Genomic DNA, 25385 nt, shown 5'->3' with positions numbered 1-25385 from the left:
TGGCGAGGTATTCTCCCGTATGAAGAACATATAACAGCCTAATTTGACATGATGGCTCTTATAGTTCACACTTACAGCATAAGACAGATTACGATCGACTATCTATCATCTTGTGGACTGAAGCATTGTCCCCGTCTGTGCAGTGACGTTGAAAATGTATATTTGTTATGTCCCAATACGAACAGGGGATTCTAACTCTTGTGCAAAGTAGTAATAAGCGTTAAAATTGTTGGCGCTTCCCTGTTCACGCCCCTGCAGCTCAAAGCGCCAAACAAAATGAATATCCCGCCGTCACTCACATCCCATATAGGGGCGAGCAAGTTCCTGACATGTTTGTGACGCAGCACCGCAGAGTAGGACAGTATTCCTTCATTATGGGTCGACGTTGTAGTTAATTTTTCATTCGTTAGATGACTCCTATTTGTCTTTCTCTCGTTAGATGTTTCTATCTTAGTTTAGTGTGTGCTCATTATATGGCTCTGGTGCTCACAGTTACATACCATTATGGTTATTTGTCAATGCACAATGTTAACGTAAGTTTGATCACTAACTGGTGCTGGTGTGTGGTAGATGAAGCAGATCTAGGATAGTTTTCTTTTCTTTCTCGTTAATATACAGAAAAATCATTACATCACATTTTGGGAAGAAGCTGCTATAGTGAAGAAGTGTTCTTCCACCACAGTAAAACATAAACGCCGTTACATCTCTTATACGAATATAAGGAAGATTTTTTCCCTTAATTCTTGGTGGTTGCTGTCTAGTGTAGGAACTTGATTATTTATGTGTTTAAAAACGTTAATTGTTACCACAAAGAAATACATTAAAATAAACGATTCATGTCCTGTACAATAACACGTCATTCCAGTTTTAATGGTTGTCGTCTAGGGTACTGTATAACATGAATTGGTTTCGTACTTGAAGACACTACTGCAGCTCTTGGAGCAAGGAAATATACTATAACATACTGGAAACCTTTAATAAAAAAATTTAGGTACGCAGTCCCAAAAATTTTGAATAATGTTTATATATTTTGTTTCTGATTGAGAAAAACGAATTCAGCTAGAAAAGGCCAAGTCTTTGTTCTGTTTGTTTATTACAGTCTTACATCCTCAGGTTAGACAAATTATCGAAGGACATTTTGTGAATCCAGGTGTAAAGTGATCACATTAATGCTATAATCATTATTTATTACTTTAACATGTGTTCCGCGAAGCCTGCCTCCCCTGGTTAACACGACACATATCCCACCAACACACAACTTCTTCGGTTCACCCTCAGCTTGGAGTGAATTGTGGTTAATAAAACTCGGTTGCGGTTGCCATAGCTACTGATGAGGAAGAGTTTACATACAGTTCTGGACGCTGGTAGTTGACACCCGTTTTTTTAGACTTGCTTAAAATTGATACCTAGATCTCGACATTGGTGGAAGTTGATTTCCAGTCCTTGATGCTGGCGGAAATTGACACAGATCTGGATGTTGATAGAAGTTGACACAGTTCTGGATGTTGATAGAAGTTGACACATCTGGATGTTGATAGAAGTTGACACAGATCTGAATGTTGATAGAAGTTGACACAGTTCTGAATGTTGATGGAAGTTAACACAGTTCTGAATGTTGATAGAAGTTGACGCATCTGGATGTTGATAGAAGTTGACACAATTCTGGATGTTGATAGAAGTTGACACAGATCTGAATGTTGATAGAAGTTGACACAGTTCTGAATGTTGATGGAAGTTAACACAGTTTTGGATGTTGATAGAAGTTGACACAGATCTGAATGTTGATAGAAGTTGACACAGTTCTGAATGTTGATGGAAGTTAACACAGTTTTGGATGTTGATAGAAGTTGACACAGTTTGGATGTTGATAGAAATTAACTCTCAGTCCTTGATGCTGGTGGAAGTTGACATAGTTCTTGATGTTGACAGAAGTTGACACAGTTCCGGATATTGAAGGCTGACACAGTTCTGGATGTTGATAGAAATTGACATTATGGACGCTAGTTTAAAAGACGCTGTTCCAAGACGCGGGTGACGTGCTCCCTGCCTCCCCCACCTCCTCCCCTGTTTACAGCACACACCACCACCCGTGCGCTGCACGGTCGTAGGCTACAGCATCCTAAGAGCGTCTGTACAGCTCGCCGGGATTTACACTTAGCCCATAACTTGTTCCATTGTTCCTCCTACAATACAAGCTAAGTTACTCGTTCCTTCACAATACGCCACAACGACCCGCGTTACGAGCCAACCTACATCAAGTCACACGGCCAAATTTCCTATGTCAAATACTCCAACAAGCGCCAACAGTCTCACATCCTCGTCAACAAAGTAACATTGAACATTGGTGCAGGGTGGCTGAGGCAATGGGTCCCCCTCTTCACCGCCACCAACACTAACAAAGCACAATAAAACGAGGTTACGTCAACGTGGATTATGTCGCTTGCCTTCTAGTGTCGCCTTTAAACATAAGAGGAGAGTGTAAGGCATAGGGGGCTGTCTAAAACATGCATTAAATAATGAAACAACTACGGCTAGACAGAGAGTGTCGTCTCCGTGCGTCGGTTGTAAATAAAACAATGGAGGGTAGTGAGGCAGGGGGAGCCGTCCATTAGCATTACTGTCAGGGCGGGTTAGTCAGCAGGGCCCCTGGCTAGCCTCACCCCGACACTTGCTCCTCCTTACTAGATAATCCCGTCCTTGCCAGGATTAAAGATACAAGCAACACTGGATATCATCAGGGTTATACAGTCCCCGAGGGGATTATTGACTAAGTTTTGCATAGTCGATACTGGTGGTGGTGGAGGAAGCAGTCATGTCAGGCTGGCGAACAGGGGATCCCCGCTAAAGAAACTAACGCAGTACGGCGAACAACGCTAACAACACCATCATGTTTCCCCAATATTTTATGACTTACATTAATGTTATTTTCGCTGCCGATGTATACAAGTTTTCCCGGCCCATATTTAACATTGCATGACAAGAGGGAAAATAACACCTATACTGTATGTTACAAGAGTGTTAGTTGTGAGGCTGTATGACGCTGTTTGTGAGAGTTATGGTTATGGTAGTGGTGATTGTAGAGTGGTGGAGTGGTTTTATGGAAGTGGTGATGGTAGAGTGGTGGAGATGGTAAAGTGGTGATGGTGGATTAATAGTGATACAGGTGGTTGTGGTGTATTAGTGTTACAGTACTGATGGTGGTGTATTAATGGTGCAGTACTAGTGGTGGTAGTGTATTAATGGTTCAGTACTAGTGGTGGTAGTGTATTAATGGTTCAGTACTAGTGGTGGTAGTGTATTAATGGTTCAGTACTAGTGGTGGTAGTGTATTAATGTTTCAGTACTAGTGGTGGTAGTGTATTAATGGTTCAGTACTAGTGGTGGTAGTGTATTAATGGTTCAGTACTAGTGGTGTAGTGTATTAATGTTTCAGTACTAGTGGTGGTAGTGTATTAATGGTTCAGTACTAGTGGTGGTAGTGTAATAATGGTTCAGTACTTGTGGTGTAGTGTATTAATGGTTCAGTACTAGTGGTGGTAGTGTATTAATGGTTCAGTACTAGTGGTGTAGTGTATTAATGGTTCAGTACTAGTGGTGTAGTGTATTAATGGTTCAGTACTAGTGGTGTAGTGTATTAATGGTTCAGTACTAGTGGTGTAGTGTATTAATAGTTCAGTACTAGTGGTGTAGTGTATTAATGGTTCAGTACTAGTGGTGTAATAATGGTTCAGTACTAGTGGTGTAGTGTATTAATGGTTCAGCACTAGTGGTGTAGTGTATTAATGGTTCAGTACTAGTGGTGTAGTGTATTAATGGTTCAGTACTAGTGGTGTAGTGTATTAATGGTTCAGTACTAGTGGTGTAGTGTATTAATGGTTCAGTACTAGTGGTGTAGTGTATTAATGGTTCAGTACTAGTGGTGTAGTGTATTAATGGTTCAGTACTAGTGGTGTAGTATATTAATGGTTCAGTACTAGTGCTGTAGTGTATTAATAGTTCAGTACTAGTGGTGTAGTAATGGTTCAGTACTAGTGGTGTAGTGTATGGTGTACAGTACTACTAGTGGTGTAGTGTATTAATGGTTCAGCATTAGTGGTGTAGTGTATTAATGGTTCAGTACTAGTGGTGAGTATTAATGGTGTACTAGGTAATTAATGGTTCAGCACTTGTGGTTTAGTGTATTAATGGTTCAGTACTAGTGGTGGTAGTGTATTAATGTTTCAGTACTAGTAGTATTAATGGTTCAGTACTAGTGGTAGTGTATTAATGGTTCAGTACTATTGGTAGTGTGGTTCAGTACTAGTGTAGTGTATAATGGTTCAGTACTAGTGGTGGTAGTGTAGTAATGGTTCAGTACTAGTGGTGTAGTGTATTAATGGTTCAGTGCTAGTGGTAGTGTATTAATGGTTCAGTACTAGTGGTGTAGTGTATTAATGGTTCAGTACTAGTGGTGTAATGTATTAATGGTTCAGTACTAGTGGTGTAGTGTATTAATGGTTCAGTACTAGTGGTGGTGTATTAGTGGTACAGTAATGGTGGTATATTAGTGGTACAATAGTGGTAGTGGTGTATTAGTGGTACAGTAGTGGTGGTGGTGTACTAGTGGTACAGTAGTGGTGGTGGTGTACTAGTGGTACAGTAGTGGTGGTGGTGTACTAGTGGTACAGTAGTGGTGGTGGTGTACTAGTGGTACAGTAGTGGTGGTGGTGTATTAGTGGTACAGTAGTGGTGGTGGTGTACTAGTGGTACAGTAGTGGTGGTGGTGTACTAGTGGTACAGTAGTGGTGGTGGTGTACTAGTGGTACTGTAGTGGTAGTGGTGTATTAGTGGTACATTAGTGGTGGTGGATGGTCTGCAAGAAGGGGGGCTTCATATGCATGAGGCATGACGAGGTAAGGGATCTCACAGCAAATATGCTGAAGGAAATCTGCCGGGACGTCATGGTAGAACCGACCCTCCTTCCACTGGATGGCGAGATCTTCCAACACAGGACTTCAAACACATCTAACGAAGCCCGTGTGGACGTCAGTGCTCGAGGATTCTGGACGCGGGGACAGCGATTTTTCTGACATCAGATTTTTGATCCCATGGCCGTTTGTCACCGTAACCTAGTTCTCGATGTTGCATAGGAGGAACGAGAACGACAAGAGAAGGGCATATGGGGAGAGAATTCAAAATGTTGATCAAGGCAGCTTCAGTCCTCTAGTGTTCACAACCTCTGGTGGGATGGGCCCAAGTGCAAGATGTTTCTACGCCAGACTCGCGGAGCTGATCTCCGAACAGAAGCAGCAGCCCAAAAGTTATGTTACAGCCTGGATGAGATGTCGACTGTCCTTCTCTCTCCTTCGGTCGGCTTTGCTCTGCCTCAGGGGAACGAGAGCTTCTGCCCCTACTCCGACAACTGCTGCAGATATTGACTATGAGGCTACAGTCACTGAGTGCCGCATGGATCTGCGGCTCGACTAGTTTGACACAGATGGGGTAGCTTCTTGTGTGTTGGGATATTTAATATTAAGGTAGATGGATGGTGGCGAGGGTGTGGCTGTTGGGGGAGGCTGGAGGCCACTATGTGGTGGTGTACTAGTGGTACAGTAGTGGTGGTGGTGTATTAGCGGTACAGTAGTGGTGGTGGTGTACTAGTGGTACTGTAGTGGTAGTGGTGTATTAGTGGTACAATCCTCTTCCCCATATATCTTTCACCTCTAGCACATCCCTCACTACCCTCTTCCCCCACACATCCTTCATTACCCCCCCCCCCCGCCTCCCACTCATCCATCGCTACCCTCTCCCTAAACATCTCTCATTACCCTTTTACCCACACATCCCTCATTACCCTCTCCCCAACACATCCCTCATTAATTCTCCTCCAACACATCCCCACACCCTCTCCCAACACATCCCCATTACCCTCCCAACACATCCCTCATTACCCTCCCCAACACATCCCCACACCCCCCACCTCACATCCCCACCCCCCCAACACATCCCCCATTACCCCTCTCCCATCACATCCCCCACACCCCTCCCCACACACATCCCCACATCTCTCCCCCAACACATCCCCTCATTACACTTCAACACATCCCCCATTACCCCTCTCCCGAACACATCCTCATTACCCTCCCCCAACACACATCCCCATTACCCTCTCCCAACACATCCTCTCATTACCTCCCTAACACAGCCCCACACCCTCCCCCAACACATCCCCTCATTACCTCTCCCCAACATCCCTCATTGCCCTGTCCACCTCACATCTCCTCATTACCTCCCCAACACATCCCTATTATCCCTCTCCCCAACACATCCCCCATTACCCTCCCCCAACACATCCCTCATTACCCCAACATCCCCACACCTCCCCAACATGTCCCCATTACCCCCCTCCAAACACATCCCTCAATATCCTCTCCACCTACACATCTCTCCACATCTCTCTCCCAACACATCCCCATTACCCCACCCCCAACACATCCTCATTACCTGGCCCCAACACATCCCTCATTACCTCCCCAACACATCCCTCATTACCCTCCCCAACACATCCCTCATTACCTCCCCCAACACATCCCTCATTTCCCTCTCCACCTCACACATCCCCACACCCTCTCCGCCCACATCTTCCTCAATACCTCCCCCAACACATCCTTCAATGCCCTCCCCAACACGTTCCCCACACCTCCCCCAAGACATCCCTATTACCCTCCCCCAACACATCCCTCATTACTCCTCCCCAACACATCCCCTGTCATCTCCAACACATCCCCTCATTACTCCCTACCCAACACATCCCCATTACCTCTCCCCAATACATCCCCATTACCTCCCCAACACATCCTCATTACCCCACTCCAACACATCCCCATTACCCTCCCAATACATCCCTCACACCTCCCCAACACATCCTCCTCACATTCTCCCAACACATCCCTCACATTCTCCCCAACACATCCTCCTCATTACCCTCTCCCCAATACATCCCTCATTACCTCTCCCTAACACATCCCCATTACCTCCCTAAGACATCCTCATTACCTCCCCAACACATCCTCATTACTCCTCCCAAGACATCCTCATTACCCTCCCCCAACACATCCTTCAATACCCTCCCAAGACATCCCTTGGCTACCCTCCCCAACACACTCTGGTCATCTCCCCAACACATCCCCACACCCTTCCCTCATTACCCTCCCCAACACATCCCTCATTACCCTCCCCAACACATCCCTCATTACCCTCCCCAACACATCCCTCATTACCCTCTCCCCAATACATCCCTCACTTTGCTCACCTCCCGCACCTTTCTCACCTACATATGTCTCACCACCTTTACCAATTTGCACTTCTCTCAATTCCCTTACCTTTTTCATCTCCTTCACCATCTGTTCCTCCCCTATCTCTCTTATCTCCCTCACGTCCCTTACATTTCTCTCACCCTCACTTATGTCTCTCACTTCCCTATCTCCCTCACCTCCGTGGTCACTGTCACATGTACTGTATAATTAGGTTGATCATGGGATAGCCTGCTACACACACACACACACACACACACACACACACACACACACTCTCTCTCTCTCTCTCTCTCTCTCTCTCTCTCTCTCTCGCTTTTCTTCAGGTTTTCTAGCATTCTAGGATACACTTAGAAAAACTGCAGAAGAAGGCGTGCAAGATTATTCTCTCCCCTTCCTACTCCACATGTAAAAAAGCGTTCAACTGACGCCTCTCGGCTGTCTTTGACCATCACCATAACCTCATGCGAAAATTTGGGGAGAAGCTTCTGCATCATCCTCGAACCGGCTTCAACTTCCACCCGAGACCCCTCGTCCGCGAATTGCTGTTCGACACCACAACCGCACCCAGCCCATACGATACGCATTGATCTCTATAAGAACAGCCCAGTCCCAACCATCGTAAAAGTTTTCATCAATTTGTAATGAACCAGTGTATTCACTCCCAGTCAATATTACTTTTTTGCACTGTCACTATGTTGAAATGTCCCGTAGTATACCTTCTCCCCACCTTTTTATTATATATCATTTGTATCACTTATGATATTTGTCAATCTAGTGACCCAATTCTCAATTATGTAACTTGGCACCCATGCTCTTTCAATAAACCGTTAATAATAATAATAATAATAATAATAATAATAATAATAATAATAATAATTATTATTATTATTATTATTATTATTATTATTATTATTATTATTATTATTATTATTATTATTATTATTATTATTATTATTATTATTATTATTATTATTATTATTATTATTATTATTATTATTATTATTATTATTATTATTATTATTATTATTATTATTATTATTATTATTATTATTATTATTTATTATTATTATTATTATTATTATTATTATTATTATTATTATCATTATCATTATTTGTATTATTATTATTGTTAATATTATTATTATTATTGTTATTATTATTATTATTATTATCATTATTATTATTATTATTATTATTATTATTATTATTATTATTATTATTATTATTATTATTATTATTATTATTATTATCATTATCATTATTATTATTATTATTATTATTATTATTATTATTATTATTATTATTATTATTATTATTAGCTATTATTATTATTATTAATATTACATTACGTTATTGCTACTATTATTATTATTATTGTTACTACACATACATATTATTATTATTATTATTATTATTATTATTATTATTATTATTATTATTATTATTATTATTATTATTATTATTATTATTATTATTATTATTATTATTATTATTATTATCATTACTATTATTATTACTCTTACTATTACTATTATTATTACTATTACTATTAATATTACTATTATTATTACACACGCACACACACACACGCACCCCTGACTCTGCCATGCGGCGTTTCGGACAATGGGTAACCCGGTATCCCTGGACTGAAGTGATCACGTTAGACGATGTTCAGAACAAGTGGGATAATTACCTGGACACTATCACCATAGCCTACCACCACTTCTTTCCAGCCAAGACACTGAGGATCCACCCCTGTGATGACCCGTGGATTACACCCCGTATCAAAAGACTAATTGAGCAGCGCAACAAGGCATACTACACCAACAACCGCCTGAACAAAAGTCTAAGTAACCAGTTCATCAGGGAAATCAAGTCAGCCAAGAGGTCTCATTATCCCAGGAAAATGCACGGCCTCAAGGAGGTCGGCATCGGTCAGTGGTACTCCAGGGTAAAAGATCTCTGTGGTCTTAACCGTCAGTCTCCCACACTTCCTTTCATCTCACATTTACCTAGTGAGGAGACAACTGAGATAATTAATAACCACTTTGCTACCATATGTCATACCCTACCCAGTCTTGACCTCATTCTCCTCCCGGTTTACTTACCTTCCCCCTCCCCTCCTCCCAGTGTTCAACTATTTGAAATCGCCAACAAACTCCTTAAATTTAAATCCAAACGCTCCACGACCCCAATTGACCTCCCAATCAAAATATACAAGGAGTTTGCAGTCGAACTTGCCAACCCCCTCTGTTCTATTATTAATGCATCCCTCAGACAAAGCAAATGCCCTAATGAATGGAAAACCGCATTTGTCACCCCTATCCCCAAGGTCACCACCCCTCAGTCCCCTAACGACCTCAGGCCAGTTGCCATTACCCCCATACAAAGTCTACTCAGTGAAGACTTAGTTTTTGAGTGGGCATTAGCTAGAATCTATCAGTCAATTGATCCACAGCAATTTGGCAATATGAGGACCTCCTCTACATCACACTGCTTAGTTAGTTTTCTGGATTTCCTGCACAAAAACCTGCAGAAACGTAAGACATCACTGACCTTTGCCCTTGTTGATCACTGCACTGTTATCAACAAGGCCATTGCACTAGGGCTGCCCACCAACCTGGTCTCATGGCTCACTGATTTCTTGAGTGGACGTCGTCAGACAGTGAGGTATCAGGGTTCTGTCTCCACATTCCAACACCTCACCTGCGCTGTTCCCCATGGGACCAAGATGGGACCACTGTGCTTCCTCATCCTGATCAACGACGCTCTATCAGACACTCCTCACAGGTGGAAGTACGTGGATGACTCCGCTGTGGGGTTTACAGTGGACAACACCGCACCAGACTACTCATCGCTACAAGGCACCCTGGATAGGCTACAGGCATGGACTATGGAGAACAAGGTCACCATCAACCACACCAAAACCGTAGTCATGCACATCAATACCGCCACCACTCCAGTGCAAGCTCCAGCAGTCACAGTGGGTGCCCATCCTCTCCAGTTAGTGCAGTCTGCCAAACTCCTGGGTGTTACCATAGACCACAAACTGGACTGGAAGGCCCATGTAAACAACACAATCAAGGCAGCCTCGTACCGACTCTACATGCTACAACGACTTAGGTCACTTGGGACACCCACGCCAGAGCTGGGGACTATCTACAACGCCTTTATTCTCCCCAAACTAACGTATGCCTCACCAGCCTGGTCGTCTTCTCTCAACTCCACCTAACAACGTCAGATAGAGAAGGTACAGAAAAGGGCCTGCAGAACCATGCCCGGTGCATACTACTCCAGCTACATCAACGCTCTCTCCACCCTGGAAATGCCACCCCTCAGTGACCTCCACCACCCGCACTAGCAAGGTTTGGCAGTGGGCTACTGCACCATCCTCATCATCGCCACCTCCTGCCACTGGCAGTCCCCCACCTACCTCGCTCAGTCTGCCACTACAACAAAATTCAGCCCATAAGAGCCCGCAACGATAGATATAAGAATAGCACCATCCCATCTATTTTTAAAATAATAAACAACTCCTGATTTATGTACTGTACAGCCCTGTAAATGTATTGAACGCATATCATTATGTCTAATTCAAATGTAAGTTTGTATATTTTCAGCCACCGGCTGCAACTCTATTAATAAACCGTTTATTATTATTATTATTATTTTTATTATTATTATTATTATTATTATTATTATTATTATTATTATTATTATTATTATTATTATTATTATTATTATTATTATTATTATAATATTATAATTATTATTATTACACACATACATGTAACCTGTATAATTTAGAGTAAATAATTAATAACTTACAACCATGGATGTATAATAATGAAAAACCATTATTTAATGACCTGTAGAGGGTGAAGGTTGTTCATAGGTTATAGCCGTATTAAACATCACGCGGATGTTTTGTCTAGCCCGAGTGTCGCAGTATGATGCAACTCTCTCTCTCTCTCTCTCATTGGTAGGTATATCTTTAAACACTGAATAGATTGCTCATTTGTATTCATTGGATACTTTGCTTCACACTTGCAATGTGTCAAGTATGTTAGATAGTTAGTTAAGTAATATATAGATAATGGCACCACCAATTAAGAGTGATTCATTGGTCAAAGGGATCATTTACCAGCCGGCTGTTTATGCACGTTATGTAAACACCGCTGACTGTTGTTCTGCTTGATATTCCACTACTTCCTCCTTCGAGAACCTTCAAGAAGCTTGACTCATAGATCGCTATGGTGGTGAGTGCGAGAATTACTCTCTACAGGCGTGGCAAAGCCAAGCCCCTTAGTAATCTTGAACTGGACCCCTGAGAGTAAAGATCTATACCTGGCCACCTCAGTCCGGGCTTGCCTAACACAGAGCCTGCCTCAGTTACAGTGCGACCCACACCGAGAACTCTTCCAGTTGTAGATCACGAGGCCAGTCTAATAAACTGTACAGTATTTAGACTTGTAAATATCACACTGTACATATACACCAGTTTTGGGTATTATTATCCTCCCCTTTTATGGAAGAAGCGACGGTTCTGTTGGACTATAATTATCGACAATCTCAGGCATCTTAGTGATATCAACGAGACTCTAAATAACTACATGCAAATTAATATTTAGTGAGACTGTATACTGACAAGTCTCACTCCTCACAGGCTTACAAGCCACAGGCCTACACACACACTACTACTACTACTATTACTACTTTGCTGTCATATGGAATCGAGTATGACGATCATCCAGCTACGATACAATGATGTGAGTTATTAGGGATGTCACCTATTTTGGTGAGTTTTGAGGTGACTGAAGAGGCCGATACAAGACCGGCGGAGTAGTTCACATTCATTGCACATGTGGAGGCTGCATCTAGTGCTGGAGGGGCGGTGTGAGCCCCTTTCCGGCGTTGGCGTTTGTCTGCCTCGGTTTGCAGTCGGGCTAACTCGAAAGTATTGACACCTTCTCGTGTAGTGCTCCTCCAAGCGTTACGATGTGGAGTAATCGACTCCCAGGTAAGGTGGTCGATTTGGCACTTTTTCAGGTTTGTCTTAAGGCTATCATCCTTATACCTTTTCAATTGCCCGCCGGCATTACGTTTACTCTTCGTTAGGTGACTGTAAAGTAGCTGCTCTGGCATTCTAATGTCGCCAATGCTGGAACATGGTCACTCCAGCCTTTCATGCCATCGTGGAGTTGCCTCACAATGGCGATGAATTTTAGTGGGCTGCCAAAACGGCTGAGGGTCCACCAGAGGGCTTCCTGTTGATCGAGTCGAAGGCCTTGGTTAGGTCGATGAAAGCTATGTACGGGTCACGACGCTGTTCTCTGCACTTTTTCTGTATATGGCGGGCAGTAAAGATCATGTCAGTGGTGCCACGTGATAGTCGAAAGCCACTACTACACCGACAACATGCTCCTTTTTGAAAACAACCCAATGAATGCTAACTGGGATCTTGTCTATGCCTCCAACAACCCAAACGTAACAGCTGTAACTTCTCTTGCATCTTCAATGCTTGCTTTGATAAATGCTTCCCGCTCAAGACTAAGTCAGTGAAAACTGTATCAATTTCCAAACCCTATATCACAAGCGAAATTAAGATAATGATAAAGGAAAACACAAACTCCAAAGGAAATTTGCAAAAAGACCCATAACTTTCAGTGATGCTTACCGAAGTATCAGAAATAGAGTAACTCAAGCAGTTAGAAATGCCAGACATAACTAATATACAAATAAGCACCAGTCAGCATCAGGCGACAGTAAGAAAACCTGGAATGTCATAAATTCTATTCAGAACAGGAACACTCAGCCTTCGGCCTTCCATTCAGCTTTTATGATAAATGATTCAGTTGTAACGGAACCCTCCCCCATTGCCAACCACTTCAATGAATATTTTATTAATGTTGGCAAAAATCTTGCAAAGAGCATCCCTGATCACCATGGGGAATTTAGAGCCTACCTGCAAAACAGACAGCAAAATGAGCTGTTCTTATCCCCTGTCACAGCAGATGAATTACTGGCCATCATAAAAATGTCCAAAGATGCAGAAGCAGGCGAAGACAATATACCAATGTACATCATTAAGAAAGTAGCCCACTTATTACTACCTGTTCTCCTACACATTTGTAACTCCTCCTTCACTAGTGGTGTCTTTCCTGATAAACTGAAAATTGCTAAAGTTCACCCGGCATATAAAAAATCTGGGGGCAAAGATCTCTTCAAGAATTACCGCCCTATATCAGTCCTCCCAGCCTTGAGTAAGATACTGGAAAAGCTAGCATGTAATAGACTTAATTCCTTCTGCAATGCCAATAACATCTTTACAGACTCCGTGTTTGGATTTAGAGCTAGAAGGTCGACTGAGAGTGCTCTGCTATCCTTTACTAATGACATCTTAAATTCCTTTGATGACAGTCAGTTCACAGTCAGTATATGCTTGGACCTCTCTAAAGCCTTCGATACTATCGACCATACCTTCCTCCTTTCAAAGCTTGAACATTACTGCGTTAGGGGCCTGTCCCACAATTGGTTTACCTCATATCTGTCCAACAGGATGCAGTATGTCTGCTATAATAACCACCAATTTGACTCCTCGCCAATCTTGTATGGAGTCCCTCAAGGTTCCATTCTCGGTCCAGTACTGTTTTTGTTGTACATAAACGACATAGTCCACGCCAGCTCACTCATAAAATACAACTTATTTGCAGACGATAGTAATCTCTATGCCAGCAACTCAGACCTCCACTCCTTGATGAGAGCTATGGACACTAAATTAACTAAAGTCGGGACCTGGGTAATACGTAATAAACTGACCTTAAACCTTGAGAAAACCCACTACACGATCTTTCACAGAAGGAAAAACTTACCCCCAGACCTGGACCCCCTGTACCTTGGTAATATAGTCCTCAAACGCAAACAAAATACTAAATTCCTCGGAGTTATTGTTGATGAGAAACTAAACTGGAGAAACCACATAGAAGCCATTCACATTAAAATCAATAACCAGTGCGGTATCATATATCACACTCGACTCTCGCTCACTCACAGTAATGAAAGAAATCTATCATGATCTTGTTTACCAACACCTGATACACTGTCACACACTATGGGGGGCCTCTGGCTCTTCAAAAACACAATCTCTGGTTACTGCACAAGAGAGAGTTGTACTGACAATGACCTACTTGAAAAAAAATAGATCACACAAACGAAAAATTTGTAATATTGAATTTTTTAAAATTCAAAGATATTAACACCTACTGCTGTGCCCTCTTTGTTTACAAATCTATCAATCACTGCTTGACAATAATTATTTCCAGCTCCGGAATAATCAGAGATACAACTTAAGGCACCCAGAGCTACTAAGACCACCTCCCATGCGCTCCTCTCAGTCCCAGACCTCCATAAAATATCATGGTGTGAAGGTGTGGAACAACTAACCCCCACCCATCAGAGCAAAGACTATGTTCCCTTCCTTTAAATCATGTCTTAGAAAATATCTATTGTCGAAGTATTATTATTTCTTGTAACACTCACTGTATTTACAGTACCTGCTTTTATTGTACCATCAAAACCGTTTTATCGGAAATTATCATGTAAATAAATAAGTAATTACCATTGCAATAAACATAATTGCCAACTAGACATAATCCTGATAGTTCTGTCCTCTTGTTCAACCTTATTACTGTACAACCCATGTTGTACTGCTCCCCCATTATACTTAAGTTTTTCAATTCCACTGTAATTTATATAACATGTGTGTATGTGTATATGTATATGTATGTGTATGTGTATGTGTGTGTGTGTGTATGTGTATGTTTATATATATATATATATATATATATATATATATATATATATATATATATATATATATATATATATATATATATATATATATATTTATTCATTTTTATATGTATATATATGTAATGAGGGGTTTTACGGGTAGAAAGTATAGAGAGAATTAGTAAGAGAGAAACAGAGAGGAAGATTTTGGTAGCGTGGCCGTGTTGGTTATTTACTCTGTCAATACACTTATCTTATCTTATATGTCAACACACATCTATTACATTCTTAAGGACGACTTCTCAAACACTGCTTCGTTACAACTGTTTATTAATTACGACACTGACATGGACACATTAATAACACCTTCTATCGAAGTTACTAGGACATTATATTTACGTTACTCGGACATCATATCATGTTACTCGACACTGATTCTCGGACACAGACATGAAATGAATACACTTCCCACGTAAGTAACTCATCTCATGGAAAGCTCTGACAAAAACTCACGTGACCTGGGGGAGGCCTAGCAGGTGGTCCTGGGTTGTCTCTATGGGAGACTGCTTAGCTGGGCACCGGAGGGAAGTCGGGGAGGGAAGTCTTGCGTGACTCTCCTCCCGACTCTCCTCCCGTAAGCCGGACTGGGCTGTGGTGGACCTCCTCCTCTGATCCCTCTGTGTGTCTGTCTCTCCCCGACTCTGACTCTTGAGGGAAGGCTACGATGTCCTATATATTGGGAGACGAGCCCTCAGGTTGAGCTGATCGGGGGCGAAGGGTCCCTACATTTGACTGGGGTTTTTGGACTTTGTATATTGGATACAGGTGGCTTCTGACTGGGTGCCCCTTTGGGGCTGCGAGGGGTCCCCTTACATTTGACCTGGCTAATGTGAGGTCAGGTCTGGACCTTTACTGAGATGTACTGGTTATTGTGTATATTGGGGGAGGTCGGCAGGTGGCTTCTGGCATGTTGGGGCCTTGTGACATGAGAGGGATGCTGGTTGATTTGTGGCTCCTTGAGATTTACAGATTTTTACAGATTGCCCCGGAGGGGGCTAGTTTATTGGGCACCCCCTTACATCCTGTGCAAGGTGAAGCGCAGAAGCGTTTACAGTGCCCAACTGGAAAACATGCGGAGTTCATGCTTGCCTTTATGACTCATGCATTAAGGGCGTGGAAGCCTGAAGGGTCATGGGTTTTGTCAGCAAGTTACATAAAGTGACAGAATGATGAGGTGGAATTCCCGGTACATTTCATCTGTTTATAGCAAAGCGTGGCAGGTCTCTAATAATGTCAAGTGCCAGGCCTGTGACTAGGAGGAGGGATATCTGGTCAGGGAGGGAAGAGGTGTTGGTAATGGCTGGGGACCTGTAGGAGGAGGTCATAGGGCAAGTGAGGATGTAGTGACGGAGGGTGTGAGAGTCGGGTTGGCCACAAAGCTTACAAACAGTGCGGCCAGGCTCAGGGTTGCCAATGTACTCCCATAGGTACCTGTACCCTAGGCGTAGTCTCATGTATATAATCTGTTGAGATCGAGTCAGAGATTGATACTCTTTGTAGTGGCGGTTGGAGTCACCGGTTACAGCGTCATAGTGGCATAGTGTGACGCTGCCCCGTTGTTTCAGGTGTGTCCATTTTACGTCGAATGCTTCTCGTTGTGTGGCGTGGATGCGAGAATTGAGATGATTCAGGGAGAGGGCGAGAGTGGCTTCAATATCTTCTTCTTGTGTCGCTTCTTTGGCAAGTCGATCAACAGTGTCACAAGCAGTTATTCCTATATGTGACGGGATCCAAATAAACTTGACACGGATGTCATCAGTTTGTTCTAGATTGGCGACGGCGGCTAGGGTGTGTTGGGCGGCAGGGGAGGAGGGGAAGGGTAATTTGAGCCTCGCTAGCGCAGAAGTGCTGTCACTGATTATCAGGAGGTTCCGGCGTTCAGTGCGAGCACAGGTCGCCCCCTCATCTTTGTGAAGCAGGAGATGAGGGAGATTGGACGATATTCATCTTGTCTGCCTGGTTTAGGGACTGGGATGGTGGTGGCAGTCTTCCATAAGTGAGGCAGCTGACCATTATCATAAGAGAGGTTAAATTGATAGAGGAGGGGGTTACCAGGGGTGGCAATAAGGGCATTTAGCACTTGATATGTGACACCGTCATCGCCAGGGGCGGTGGACCGGCCGCGCTTAACAGCATTTAGCAGTTCATACTGTGTGAAAGGCACGTCAGTGTCTGCAGATAGGTCTTGGTACTCGGAGATGCGCTGTCGGCGTTGTGGTTGCAGTGCGAGGGTGAGGTCTCGTACAGCGGGTGGTAGCGCATCAATGGAGGCGGCCTCCTGCCACGTCTGGGAGAGCGCCTCAGCTCGGGCAGCTGGTCTGGGGTGGAGCGCGGGTCTAGCGTTGGTGCCCAGGGCACGGTTAATGGTGCGCCATATATCACCTATAGATGTAGACTGGTCAATAGAAGAAGCAAAATCAAACCACTGCTTCTCTCGTGCGAGAGTGATGGCAGATTGGAGCTCTTTATTTGTGCGCATCAGGAAGCGTAGAGCGTCAGGGGAGCTGGGAGATTTCCTCCACTGGTCGACTGCTAGTCGGTGCCATACTCGGATAGACTTAACATAAGGGTCACGGTTAACATTCCAATGACTCCTGGGCTGGCGGTTAGGGCGGCGGTGTTTTGGGGCAGGGCGGAGGAGGGTAGTGCATTGTTTGGACAGATCAAGGTAGAGTTGGTCTGCGGTGGTGACAGTGTAATCCTGAAACCATTCAGCAATGGTAGCGATGAAGGCAGGTATGTTGGCAGGGGGTAGGCTGAGCCTAGGGCCCTTGGGTTGGGGGGTGGTATTCTCACGTACTGGAGAGTAGTGTGGATAGGGAAATGGTCACTGTGGGGGGAGTGGAGGATGCGGGTGGAGTGTGGGCGGTGAGGGTCAGAGTAGAGGGCGATGTAGTCAAGTTTCCCTCCCCCGATGTGGGTGTGTGAAGGAGGGCAGAGAAGACGTACAGGGTCATCAGTGGTTTGTAGGTAGGAGAGCCAGGAATTACCCCGGGAGTGTGAGTGGGGCCCCTGGGAGCCGAGACTTGGGTGTCGGGCATTGAGGTCCCCCACAAGGAGGGTAGGGGTGGAGGTGATATGGTGTGGTAGGACAGGTACAGTAGGGGTGGAGGTAGGCACATAGACATTGACAATATTGAGGGACATAGCTTTTAGTGTGATTGTGATGGCATGTGCGTCGGTGGTGTCGTCATCAAGGGGGACGTCGAGAGGTTGATAGGGGACATCCTTCTTGACGTAGATCCGCAGTCCACGTGCATGACCTCGTGGTAGTCCATCGATGCGGAGAACAGAGTGGATGGGCTCTCAACACATGTGTAGCCACTGAGCACATGGGTACCAGCAGCACACCGCGTTTCTTGGAGGCACAACACGTCGATATTTTCAGTGTAGGCGTAGGTTTTGAGGGCACCAAACTTGTTTTGTAAGCCGTTTATGTTCCAGGTGAGTACCTGCAGTCCTGTACTACCTGTAGCGTTGCTATCCATTGTGGTGTATTAGACTGATTTCAGGCTGGCCGGTTGGGTACATGTGTACACCTGACGTGGACGGATGGGCCTTAGGTGCAAGCATGTCGGCGGAGCTTGGGTGGCCGGGAGTGGAGTCGTCAGGTCCGGAAGGGAGCCCTGGTGGAGACAGCACAGGAGCGGGCGTGGCTTGCGGTGGGTAGACGGGTTGAGCCACCACGTGACGTGAGGTTAAGGCAGGGCTTGGCGCGGGGGCAGCAAGACGCACAGGCAGTGAGCAGGGGGGGCTACCAGCTTGTGTCAAACCAAAAGAGGGAAGTGACAGGGTGGCAGCCTCGGGCAAGAGTTGGTTGTGTAGGTCGGAGATGGCGGTACAGAGTGCAGAGAAGAGTTGCTCAACATGCCTGGCAAATTCTTGGAAGAGGGACATGATCTGTGTCATGTCACTGGAGGGGGTTGTGGGGGCACTTGTGGGAGGACGAGGCTTGACAGCGTGGGGTAAGGGGGTTGTGGGGGGCACTGGTGGGAACACGAGGCTGGACAACGTGAGAGTAGAGGCTGAGTTGAGGGGGGGCACTGGTGGGATCACGAAGCTTGAATGAGTCAGGATAGAGACAGGGACGAGGCTCAGTTGTGGTTGAGTTAGGGAACGGCAGGTGCCGTTGTTGTGGTGTAGCCTGGTGAAGCCAGGCAGAGGCAGGTGTCCCAGTAGACTGGGGGGAGCGTTGTGGTCGACGCGGCCCTCGGGGAGGGGCTGCGATGGGTACCCTTACATTTGACCCCCCTAATGTCGGGTCAGGTCTGGACTGTTTCTGAGATGTAAGCTGTGATCTGACAACCCATCACTACACACACATATATATATATATATATATATATATATATATATATATATATATATATATATATATATATATATATATATATATATGGAGAGAGATAGAAATAAACTAAAAAAAAATAAAAATAAATAAATATCGAAGTGATAACCGTGGTAACATTATGAGATGTTCTTATTACCACCTTGCTATTGTACTATTACAGATGATACTAAATGTTACACAATACTTTCTTGAGATAAATGTATAGTATATATCAGGTGCCTCAAAGAGAGCTCAGGTTCTCAACTGGCTCAGCCATGTTAATATTGTTATTATTATCCACTCTGTATCTTTATTTTTCTGGCTAAATAAACTGTTTCAATTGAATTCAATGCAATACATTGAGACTCTGGGAGGAAGTTTTCTGCCTCAGGAAGAAGTCTGTTTAGGAGGACTCGGGCGACAATCTTGCCAGCGACAGAGAGCAGCGAGATTCCTCAGTAGTTGCCACAGTCTGACCTGTCTCCCTTGTTCTTATAAATGTTGACGATGGAGACGTCTTTAAGAGCTTGGGGGATTTCCTTCTTTTCCCATATATTCTCCAGGAGAGAGTGGAGACGACTGGTAAGCAAAAGTCCTCCTACTTTATACACTTCGGCTGGGACTCCATCAATCCCTAAGGCTTTGTTAATTTTCATCTGTTTGATAGCAGTAGCTACCTCATCCAGGAATGGAGGATAGCTGAGGTGGGTCATCTCTGGATGCTGAGGGACATGCTGGGAAGTCAGGACATCTACATCGGTGTTTCGGTTGAGCGGTGAATGGTAGTGCTCTTTCCAGTGCTGAAGGGGGCCTTCATCGTCTTTAATTATGGAGTTGCCATCGGATGAGCAGAAGGGGGCTGCTCCACAAGTGATTGGCCCATAAAATGTTTTTGTGGAATTGAAAAATTCGCACATCTTGTGCTGATCTGCAAATTTTTGTGTTTCACATGCGTTATTTTTAAACCAGTCGTTCTTTAGATTGCGAAGTTCCCACTGGTCCGCCGCTTTCTTCTTGCGGAAGTTATCAGCTTGGGGTCCGAGACTGAGGGCTGTTCTGCCAGTCAGTAAGAGCAGCACGTTTATCATCGATGAGTAGATTGATTGCCAGGTCATTTTCATCAAACCAGTCCTGGTGTATTGTTTCGATCTGGCCGAGGGTCTCTCTGTAGGTTTTTCTCATGACAGTTTCGAGAATATCCCATTTGGTACTGGGATTTACGTTGTTTGCTGTTGGGTTGTTTATCAGCCCATGTTCGAACTGCTCTCTGAAAGCATGTGCTACCGCTGTATCCTCCAGATGCTTACTGTTAAAGCCTCTTCTGGAGGCTTGCTGTCTTCGCCGTTTTGGGGCGACGTGAAGTGAGAGCATGGCTCTGACAAGCCAACGGTCAGTGTCACAGTGGTCTGAGCCACGCATGGCAGGGGTGATGAGGACATCTCGGCACACACACACAAACACACACACACACACACTCTCTCTCTCTCTTACTCTCTCTGAGAGACACATGTAAACAATATGTAAATGAACCAAAACATTAGTGACATATAATCAGCAGCAGAGAGGCAGACACACACATAACCCTTCCACCCTCCCCCCCTCTCTCCCTCTCTGCCTTACTCTTGCTGCACCAAATTAAGGCATCAATGCTGGGCGAGGGAGTAGCCTGTCTGCCACCACACCTCGCCTGCCACTCAGTACTGCTTGGGAATGATGCCAACTAAGGGATAATGTTACTTACGGGCTAATGGGGGAAACAGTATGCTTTAATCAGGGTATTCATTATGGACACCCTGTATATTTTCCGCTTGTGAGACCTTACTTGGATTATGCAAGGTAAATATTTAGAGGTTGCCAATACCTACTTATATATTGAGTCATATAGAGGGAAAATGAGGAGTACAGTACTAAAAACATTACAAACTTTTGAAAATCTCACCTAACGTTTCCTAACATTTAAAAGAGCATGTGAAGATACAATGCAAAACATTAAAATAACTGAGGACGACGAAAGAAAGTCTTTTGTCCGCTCTCATATCAAGCAAGGTAGTTTTACCAGCAAGCATTTAGACGCTAGTGACCTTGCAGATCCTTCATATGAAAAATTTAAGAGGGCATTAATTTGTCTTTTTGAATTCGGAACACAACAGAGACATTTAAATTTGATGTTTAGATGGATTGACCGTCTTATGCGTGTGGTTCGCGTAGTAGATCCAATGAAAAGTGTCTCCATTGCTGGTGATGTCTGTCAAGACATCCTGGCTAATTTTAGTGGAGCGCCTTGGTTCGACATTGATGACAATATATTTCGGGACAATTTTGCAAAAGTAGTTGAACTAATCAGTTTTCTTTTGACGGTCCGTGACTCTACATATAATCAAGCAAAGGATAAAGATTATGTACCAACTGATTTGATTCTGGATTATGCAAGTAAGATTGCTCCTAAGGCATCACGTACTCCACTAGCAAGGACTGTAACACCTGTAGCACCAGTTCAGCAACGGGCTCCCAAGAACTCGCCCAGGGCAAGGCAACATTTAGTATGTACGCATTGCAAAAAGACTAGTCATACAGTTGAGCATTGTTACCAGTTCCAGCGCAGTGGTGTTAAACCTAAATACAAATCAACCCCTCAACTACGACCGCGACAAGACCCACCTAAGACCTATGCAACAGCTGCTCAAACCAAGTCTCATTCAGGCCAGGCAGCTGACGTGTGGTGCGCATACCATGAGTCTCCCACCCATACTACGAAGGCATGTCTACCAGTCAGACGATGTCGGGATAGAGGGATGGATTTACCCCAGGTATCACGACACAGTAAGCCACGTCGTCGCTTTCACAAAAAGTCGGAAGAAGACCAACGCCAGTCCCAGTCCGACGTAGGTTAGGTACGCCTGTACCGCCACATAACAACACTTCTGTTGCAGCCTCATTAATAGGGACGATGAACAAGGCGGAAGTGTTGTCAGTTCCGGCGAGAGTTGGAGAGTTGGGTCAGTCAAGTGGGCTTTAGACACTGATACGGGTGCATGAGCAAATATAATATCTTTGGCATCCTTTCAAGAGTTACAACGTAGATCCCCCTCACTGAGAATTTTTAATTCGACCTCCTGACACCTATCTCGAAGGAGTTTCCGATACGCGGCTGGATAGTGCAGGGATGGTAACATTGCCAATACCTTTTTCTAGACGTGGTATATCCTTTTCTGCAGATTTTTATGTCGTCCAAGACTTCAATTTACCAGCTGACGGCTTAATTGGTCTACCAACTCTTAAAACTAATTTGATAGATGTTCAGCCAAGCAAACATACAATCACAATTAATGGTGTTTCCTTCAGTTCCATGCACAAATCTGTTCCATTGCTCTCCGCAAGAGTTAGTATGTTGTCCACCGCTCCTACTACGAGGACGATGAATTCTGAGCCAAAGCGAGTCCAAGACCCCACCCACTCACTTCCCCAGCGTGATTATAGCAACAAAAGTTGGACGATCGTGTTTGCAGTTTTAACGGGTACTCTCCATTTTCAGAATGAGGAAATCACCAGAGCCACTGTTAGCTTTCCTGACGTGTACACGGGGACTGATGTAGTCTGTCTTACGGAAACATGCAAGGTTAACGGTCTAGCATGCGAGTCTTCATTGAGTACGATTCGACCTGGTGGTTTAACAGACGTCCTAGTTCTCAACACAACAGGCGCTCTAAGTATATTGAAAGAAGGCTGTTATTTGTGTGATTTTCTAAGTTTATCATAACCATGTTGCACATCAGCCTACGCAATTCCCAAATGGTAGTGTTTCACCTTCAATTAAACACACACGACAGGAGAGGATAGATCAAATATCACTGTATGTTAGGGTGATTGATCACCCTCAAGGCACGACTAGATTCCTAGAGTTGCTGGCCGACTACCGAAACATTGTAGCTGTGCCAGGGGAATAGGTCACACAAATTTAACCTTACACCACATATCTCTAAAACAGGGCACAATCCCATTTTACATACCAGCTTGCCGACTACCACATAGCCAGCGTGCTGTAGTCCAGGTCATGGTTCAGGATATGTTAGATCAGGAGTTTATCACACATTCAAAATCTCCTTTCAATAGTCCTTTGTTTTTAGTGCCTAAGATGGATGGAGGTTGGCGCCCAGCAATTGATTTTAGGCGCGTCAATGAAAACATTATCCCAGATTGGTATCCAATGCCTGTCTTGAGTGATATTTTACAATCCTTAGACAAGGATAATGCTGTATTTAGCAACCTTGATTTGCTTAGCGGATATTGGCAAATACCTCTTGATGAAAAATTTCGAGAGATTACTGCTTTCAGCACTCATTTGGGTCATTTTGAATTTCTGCGGATGCCTTTCGGTCTCAGAAATGCCCCCCTGACCTTTCAAAGGATGATAAACACCATGTTCGCGGGTTGATAGGCATTACAGTAGTTGCCTACCTAAATGATCTCATCGTAGTCAGTAAGGATGTAGATAATCATATTTCAAAAACTTTCTACAGCAGGACTCAAAGTCAAACTTTCGAAATGTGAATTTTTAAAATCCAGAATCCAATTCCTTGGTCATGTAGTTGACGGTGACGACATTCATATAGTGGATGACAAAGTTAAGGCTGTTGCTCAGTTCCCACCTCCTACAACTATGGATAAGGTGCGTAGTTTTCTTGGTTTACCTGGATATTATCGTTCTTTTATTAGAGGCTATGCGACATTAGCTTCAACCATGACTAAGCTACTAAGGAAGGATGCAACTTTTGTATGGAATGCTGAACAAGAAGATAGTTTTTTTTGCATTGAAGACAGCACTTAACAATGTCCCTATTTTGGCATTTCCTGACTACTTGCAAGAATTTTTTCTGTGTACCGATGCCTCAGGACAGGGAATAGGGCGCTGTACTTATGCAGCTGGACGCACGAGGAAAATTTAGAGTAATTACTTTTGCCAGTCGTAAACTTAATGATGCCGAAACACGTTAGTGAGTAACGCATCTAGAAACGTTAGCTGTTGTTTGGGCAGTGATGAAATTTAAAGACATAATTTTTAATTATAAAATAACCGTCTATACAGATCACGTGACAGTGACAGAGCTATTCCACGGTAAAAATCTTTCAGGTAGACTAACACGCTGGTATCTAACCATCCAAGAGTTCGGACCCGCGTTCAAGTATTTACCTTGACGAGCAAATGTGGTCGCCGACGCTTTGTCCAGAAGCATAGCACCAGTGACGCCTGTATCTTCGTTCTCTTGCTCGCACTTAAGGGATGAACAACAACTCGATCCATTGTGGTCTGCAGTCATTTTTGCCTTTAGAGTCGGGGGAGGAGCCTAATCTTACAAAGTTACCTTTTCCGTTCAGTCATTTTGATCTACGACAAGACATGCTCCATCACTCTAAGCAGACAACTGAGGGTATTGTTACATAAATCGTCGGACCTGATACATTGCGTGAAACGATTCTAACGTTGTTCCACGATGTTCCTTAAGCAGGACACCCAAGACGTGGCAAATGCCTTGCGGAAATCAGAAACAAATATTTCTGGACTATTATGAAAAAAGACATAGAGCAGCACATTGTGCTGCTCTATGTCTGCCGTGTGCTCAGTATAAGGGTACTACAATGTCACTGGCTCCAATTCTACCATATCCTACACCAGAACGTCCGTTTGGCACAGTTGCAATTTTGTTACAACTTCCGAAGAGTCATCAAGAATCCTTGTACGTCCTAGTTTGTGTGGATTATTTTTCTAAATTTGTGATTTTAGTCCCACTGAAGGATAAAACAGCCGAATCTGTGGCTTATGCCCGAGTGATGGACCTCATATGTCCTTTTACTATTCCCAAGGTTCTTCTCTCCGACAACGGATTAGAGTTCAAGAACCAACTTTTAGCACA

This window comes from Homarus americanus, unplaced genomic scaffold, assembly GCF_018991925.1.
Source record: "Homarus americanus isolate GMGI-L3 unplaced genomic scaffold, GMGI_Hamer_2.0 scaffold24694, whole genome shotgun sequence".
Lineage (NCBI taxonomy): Eukaryota > Metazoa > Arthropoda > Malacostraca > Decapoda > Nephropidae > Homarus > Homarus americanus.
The sequence above is the reverse complement of the archived record's forward strand: the minus strand, read 5'-3'. Positions refer to the sequence as shown.